The following is a 7,754-nucleotide window of genomic DNA, read 5'->3' on the forward strand; positions in this document are numbered from 1 at the left end:
GAAGAGAGGCGTCACCTAGACGACCCTCAAGTTCAGTCGGACCATGATACTGAGGAAGAATTTGAAGTTGAAGCTCACACAGCTTCAGACGGGACCCTAAGGGCCCGACGCACCCGTCATACCGAAAGGAGGGAACGGGAACATCTTCAAACTGGACTCAGTGATCCAGCCGGTGCACCGCCTGTTCAGCAGCAGCCAGCTGATGGGTCTGCTCCCATTACAAGAAACAAACTCATGACCTTCATGAGGGGTTTCAAGGGAGAGATTCAAGAGTTGCTCAACAAGAAGCCAGCTCTAGCCAAGGAGCAGTCGGCTAAGAAACCTTCCACTTCAGGGAAGAGGAAGCCAGTTCAAGGGCGAGAGGCGACCCCTCATCCTAACTCTAGGAAGTGGGATCCGCCTGCCCTTGATTTCGCAAAGTACCGATTTCCTACTCCAGGAAAGAGAAAACATGTTCGTCATATTCAGGCGGACGGGTCGAAGAAAACATACACAGATGCTCGGCTATTGCTAGAGCAGAAAAAGAATGAACGATTGTCAGAGTCGGCCTCTACTTCAAACTTCCAAGACAGTCTACGCAATACCTTGATGAGGCATACTCAGTCGCATCATGAGAGTCAGTCAGGCGGTACCTCCCGTCAGTCCGGCTTTCATAGTGACCAGGCGGTACCAAACTTACCATTTGTAACGCAACAACAATATTTTTTGCAGCCACCTCTGTTTGGTGGGCATGCAGCAAAGAATGTCCAACCTATGGACTGGCAGCTACGGTTGCTTAGACTTGGGGAACAGCCATCGGCCTTCTCTAAGGAAATTGCTGAAGCCGCTCAGCCGGCCAAAGTGAAAAATGTATTAGTAGGCGCCTATGACGGCACTACTAACCCAGAAGACCATTTGATGGCATTCACCAACCTGATGTACCTTCAAGGGTTGGATGATCACACCTGGTGCAAGTGTTTCCCAGCGACTCTCAAAGGAATCGCACAACAATGGTTCGGCAACCTGCCGACTGGTTGTGTGAATAACTTCAGGACGCTTGCTTACTTATTCACCTCCAACTTTGCCATGAATATACCTGCGAAAAAGACGACCCTTGATTTAGGAACGATTCAGCAGGGCGAGAAGGAGGGGCTTCGTTCTTACATCAGGCGGTTTAACCTGATGAGAATACAGATTCAAGGGTTACCGGATGAGGTAGCCTATACTGACTTTTTCAGAGGTCTAGAAGACGGGTTGACATTCAAATTTGATTTGGTCCGAAAGAGGGTTGCGACTCTTCAAGAGGCCTTGGTTGAAGCGGAAGCCTATATACAGGCGACTGATCTTTGTAATACAGGAAAACAGTCGGACGGGAAAAGGTTCGACAAAAGAGAAGGACGACAGAAACAGTCGTCGAATAAAGATGAGAAGAAGAGAAAAGAGGTCTGGGCGGCTGATTCCTCTAAACAGCCGGCCCAGAAGAAGAAAAAAGAATTCAAACCATACTCCCCAAAGTATGCGTTTAACAAGGATAGCCAAGCTATCCTAAAGGAAATCAAGGGACGGATCTCAATTGAAAAGCCGGTCCCCATGAAGGGTTCTGCAAGCAACCGGAACCAAGAAAAATTCTGTGATTATCATGAAGATGTTGGTCATCACACCAACGAATGCATCAGTCTCATGCGGTATCTGGACCGCCTGGCTGAGCAAGGCGATCTTGACTCTTATGTCAAGAAATCTACTGGGAACACCTTCTCGAAAAAGCAGTCGGCCAAAAAGTGTCAACAGGCCGACAGCTCTGATACAGATGATGCAGTCGTCTACACCATTGCAGGCGGCTTCGCAGGAGGCGGTCCCACTATTAGGGGCAACAAAGACAATATCAGGCGGCTAGATGTAAATTCCGTTCACCAAGAACGGCCCCCCAAATATTCATTTCCTGAGATTGTCATCACTGAAGAAGATCTAGGAGGGGTAAGGGGGTCGCATGACGACCCTATCGTTATTGAATGTAAAGTGGCCAACCAGAGAGTTGGTCGAATTCTTATAGATACTGGAAGCTCCTCAGATCTTATCAGTAGCAAATGTCTGTCAAAACTAAAATATCAGACTGATTGCATACATCTGGCATCCCACCCTTTAGTAGGGTTTGGAGGAGGAGTCGTCCACCCAGTGGGACGAGTGGATTTACCCATCCGCCTGGGTAAAAAAGGGGAAGGACGACACATGGTAGTCTGGTTCCTAGTAGTAGAAGAACTCTCGGCCTACAACATGATTCTGGGACGACCAACCCTGAATAATTCCAAGGCTGTTATAATCCCATCTCTTATGTTGCTCAAGTTTGAGAGGGATAATGGAACAGTCGGGTCCCTAAGGGGAGATCAGAGGATGGCCCGAGAGTGCTATCTCTCGGATATCAAGCCCACTGTTATGGCCGCTGGGTCAAGTGGTGGAAAAACAGACCTTGACAATGTCAAGGAGAGTGCGCCTGTTCAAGAAGCAGGCGGCAAGAAGAGAAAGGCAACCCAGACGGGGGCCGCAAGAAAAGACAGAAAATAGCAATCATTGGCAGAGGAGCGGTCGGATGAATTCCTCCCTCAGCCGGCTGGTGAGCATACGGACTTGATCCTACACGACTCACGTCCTGAGCGAACAGTCAAAGTTGGGACGACTGCTCTGAGAGTCCTGGGTGACGACTTTCACAAACTATTGAAAGAATACAAGGACATCTTTGCATTCGAAGTCCACGAAATGCCAGGCATTAGTCCTGACCTGGCGGTACATAAACTGGCTGTGGATCCGAAAAAGAAGCCGGTAAGGCAGAAGAAGCGGAACCATGGCGAAGAAAGAAGTCAGGCGGCAACCGCCGAAGTTAAAAAATTACTTGATGCAGGGTTCATTCGGCAATGTTACTTCCCAGACTGGGTTGCAAATGTGGTGCTTGTTAAAAAGCCGAATGGTACCTGGCGAATGTGTGTAGACTACACAGACTTAAACAAGGCGTGCCCCAAAGACAGTTACCCTCTGCCTAAAATTGATAACCTGGTCGACTCAACAGCCGGCCATGCTTTGATAAGCTTTATGGACGCCTACTCTAGTTTCCATCAAATTCCTTTATGGAAGAAAGATCAGGAGAAGACGGCCTTCGTCACTGATCAAGGGTTATACTGTTACATGGTCATGCAGTTTGGTCTTAAGAATGCCCCGGCCACCTTCCAGCGAATGATAAACACTGTGTTCTTTGATCAGATTGGGAGAAACGTCGAGGCATACATTGATGATATGATTGTCAAGTCTAAGCTTCAGATAGATCATCTGTCGGACCTCCGAGAAACTTTCGCCACACTCAGGCGGCACCATGTCATGCTCAATCCCAAGAAATGTGTATTTGGAGTTGAGTCTGGGAAATTTCTCGGATTCCTTATCAATCAGAGAGGAATAGAGGCGAACCCTGAGAAGGTGCAGGCGGTCATCGACATGCAGTCGCCTCGTACCGTCCGAGAGGTTCAGAGGTTAACAGGTTGTCTGGCGGCCTTGGGAAGATTTCTAAGCCGATCAGGCGACAAATGCTTACACTTCTTCCAGGCCGTTAAAAAGAAGGCAAGGTTTGAATGGGGGCCGGATGCTGAGGCGGCCTTCCAGAAATTAAAAGTTCACTTGCATTCCTTGCCGAGGCTAGTCAGCCCTTTGCCCAAAGAAGTACTCTACATGTACCTGGCCGTCTCTGATCATGCGTTAAGCGCTGTACTTCTTGCTGAAAGAGACGGCTGTCAGCTCCCGGTCTACTTTGTCAGTCATGTACTGAAAAATGCCGAGTTGAGGTATCCCTTAGTGGAGAAATTTGGTCTTGCACTCTTCATGGCTGTTAAAAAATTAAAGCCCTACTTTTTGGCACATACAGTCGTCGTTTATACAGATCAACCTATCAAGCGGCCACTGACCACCATGGAGTCGTCAGGCCGGATGATCAAATGGGCCATAGAAATACAGAGCCTCGAAGTTACTTTCGAGCCTAGAAAAGCAGTGAAGGGGCAAGCCTTTGCTGACTTTATTGTTGAGATGACTCGTCCCCCTGATTCTCGAGATCCAGACCAAGTCTGGAAGGTATATGTGGACGGAAGCTCTACTTCAAATGGTTGTGGAGAAGGGGTTATATGTCAGTCGCCAGAGGGCGACAGGTACGAGTATGCTCTACGCTTCAGTTTTCAGGCCTCAAACAATGAGGCAGAATATGAAGCTTTACTAGCCGGAATCCACATGTGCAAGGCGGCAGGGGCACGAAAGATAGACGCCTGTTCCGATTCACAATTGATAGTGAGTCAGTATAATGGCGAATACGAAGCAACCCATCCGGCCATGATCAAGTATTTACAGGCGGTACGACAAGCAGTCGGATCCCTTGAAGATTTTCATCTGACTCAAGTGCCGAGATCAGAAAACAACCAGGCGGATGCACTTTCAAAATTAGCATCATTCGCCTCTTGTGATACTCCCCGAACTGTTTTTTGGGAAGTAATGGAGAAGAGAAGCATCGAGGAAGACCCTATTGGAATCCTAGACAGAAGCTCAACCTGGATGGATCCAATCAGGGCATATCTGACAGACGGTACCCTGCCGGATGATCATCACCAGGCGGCTGCGCTGAAAAAACGGGCAGCCAGTTTTGATGATAAGGGGAGAACTTCACAAAAGAGGGTACCTTCAACCCTACTTAAAGTGTGTTACTCCAGAAAAGGGACGAGAGGTACTAGATGATCTTCACTCTGGTTACTGCGCTTCCCATATAGGCGGTAGGTCGCTTGCTCAACGGACAAGGCGGCAGGGCTACTTTTGGCCTACTTTAGAAGCAGATGTAATGGAGATGGTGAAAAAATGTAACAAGTGCCAAAGGTTTGGCAAACTAATTCACCGTCCGGCTACTGACCTCACTACCATTCATAGCCCACTACCGTTTGCTAAGTAGGGCATGGATATTCTGGGTCCCTATACGCCTGCTACAGGCGGAAGGAGGTACATAGTTGTTGTAGTCGACTATTTAACTAAATGGGTGGAGGCGGAGGCTGTAGAGGGAATCAAGACGAAGGATGTAATTTCATTCATCTGGAAAAATGTCATCACTCGGTTCGGGGTTCCCATGTCTATGGTTTTTGATAATGGTCCCCAATTTGAGACGCCTGTTCTCAAAAGCTGGTTGGGTGACCAAGGAATTGCACACCACTTTGCATAAGTCGGCCGTCCACAAGCTAACGGCCAGGTAGAAGCCTTTAATAAAATCATCTCAGACGGTCTCAAGAAAAAGATTGAACGAGCAGGCGGCCTATGGGCGGATGAATTACCACATGTTCTCTGGGCCATTAGGACGACTGAAAAAGGGGCGACTGGAGAAACTCCATTCCTCCTAACTTATGGTGCGGAAGCTGTTCTTCCAATAGAACACTACGAGCCGACTCTTCGAGTAATGCTATATGACGAAGAGGCAAACTGGGAAGCCATGCGTCTGGCATTAGACTCACTCCCAGAAAGGAGGGGCAATGCTGTCTTGCGCCATGAAATTTACCGCCTGAGAATGACTAGATCATACAACAAAAAAGTATACAGGCGTCCACTCAAAGTGGGGGATTTGTACTTAGAAAAATGGAAGCAGTTGGTAGGGCTAATGAGTCTGGCAAATTAACTCCCAACTGGGAAGGACCCTACCGAATCTATGAAGAGGTCAGGGACAGTACCTACCATCTGGAAACACCAGACGGCCAACCGTTGCCTCGAACCTGGAATGTAGATAATCTTAAGAAATATTTCTTTTGAATGATGTAAATAGTCGAGAGCTACTTAATAAAAGATTGTTGTTTCATTCAATTTTGTACTAAGAGGGCATGCCTACTGACAAACAGTCGGCTACTCTCCATGTTTAAATTCCATTTTTACTTAAGAGGGGCATGCCTACTGACAAACAGTCGGCTACTCTCCATGTTTAATTTTCATTTTTACTTAAGAGGGGCATGCCTACTGACAAACAGTCGGCTACTCTCCATGTTTAAATTTCACTTTTACTTAAGAGGGGCACGCCGCTTGTTCCACACAACCGGCTACTCTCCTATAACAGTTCACCAAGAACTATCAAAGGCTCATAGCTAAAATGATCAGACCAGGCCCCAAGTCAACTGATCCAAATATAAGTTTAATTCGACCTGTCCCAACATTATAGCAGGCGTCCGACGGCATCCATCCGGATGAAATTCGTCGCAGAGAGCAGCTCCCTTTTGGGTGGAACATTGTTCTATAAAATCATTACACGGCACCTATACGACTGTCTAACCAAGACAACCACGTAGCCGTTTCCCGGACAAGGATACCTCTCACTTAACTGACTAATCAGGTCAAACAAGTGTTCGCAGTAACCGTCTGTGTCAACCAAACCAACTGAACTACTTGGGATAAGAACAGTCGGTATCTTATGAGTTAATAGCCAACAAACATTGGCGAAAAAAGGGGAACAACCGGTACCCACCGCTTGATACCTCTACTACTCAGTCACTTGGCGACTAGGTAACAATTATGTTTACTTGGTCACTCCTTAAAAATTTAGTATGAAACTAAAAAGGTGTTCATACAGCGCCTGTTTACACTAGATTAAATGCGGCGGGAAAAAGTTGGCCTGGACCGACTAGAGTCTCTAGCTTAAAAAACAAAAAAAAAACAAACAAGGCAGGTAGGAAACCACCTTCCTACTTGGTTGAAAAAGAGTCAGCCTTTAAAGTGGCCGACTGATCGCTTAGCCTGGAAACAGACAACCAGTCGTCCAGGGGCATAGGTGGCGTGACTAACTACCTCGTACCTGTCCGCAACTATCGTATGGTATGCAATTGGATATCAAAGTTTCGATACTTAACAAATTCAAAACGAAACAAATTCAAAGGACTTGCATAAACATTCATACCCCCGGCCCCTTGGCCGGGTAAAAGATACAAAAGAAAGCCGGTCATGAAGACCGGCAAAATATTTAGAACCCCGACCCCTGGCCGGGTAAATAGAAACAAACGGCACGCAGGCCGTGAAAAGAAGACATAAAGCTTAAGAAGGGGGCAGATCTTCAATAGTAGCAGCTTCCGCCTGGTCAGCACTCTTTTTGCTGGACTCGGCTTCAGCTGCATCCTTCTTCGATGCATCTCCCCCAAGCGGCACAAGCGCCACTACCGGCTCCTACTCCTCCAACGCCTCGTCCTCAGCAGCCGCCAGGATCTCTTGATTATATCTATCAGAACACTGGCGGTACGTTTTTTCCCAGGAAGAAAAGTCGGCATTGGGGAAGAGGCGGCCCCAGGTCAGGCGCTGGATTTGAGCAGAGTCTTCCATCATCTCCCGGACCAGCACCTTCTTTTCTTGCTCGGCCTTTGCCGAGAGCTCCTGAGTAAGACTCTTCTCCTGGGTCAGCAGGCGTTCCTTCACGTGTGCCAAGGATTTCTCCAAGGTGTCGTAGGAGGACATTTTTTGGGGAAGAGGTCTCAGCTCGGTCTTGAGATTGTTGATGGTCGCCTCCAGCTCACTATTTTTCTTCTGGGCCACCTCTAACTGAGCCCGGATAGCAGAAGTAGCCTGCGCCTGATAATAAAGAATATCAATTGTCAAAATCTCATTCTGGGCAATTTGAAACATTGCCTTATCACAGTCAGAGGCGGCCATAGCTTTTGCAGCCTTTACCTCTTTGTTCTTCCTATCAAGCGGCTTGCGAAGGCCGTTCACTCGGAGCAGGGCCTAAGTAAAAGGGAACAGGCGTC

This window comes from Chenopodium quinoa, unplaced genomic scaffold (genome assembly GCF_001683475.1).
Source record: "Chenopodium quinoa cultivar QQ74 unplaced genomic scaffold, ASM168347v1, whole genome shotgun sequence".
NCBI classification, from domain to species: domain Eukaryota; kingdom Viridiplantae; phylum Streptophyta; class Magnoliopsida; order Caryophyllales; family Amaranthaceae; genus Chenopodium; species Chenopodium quinoa.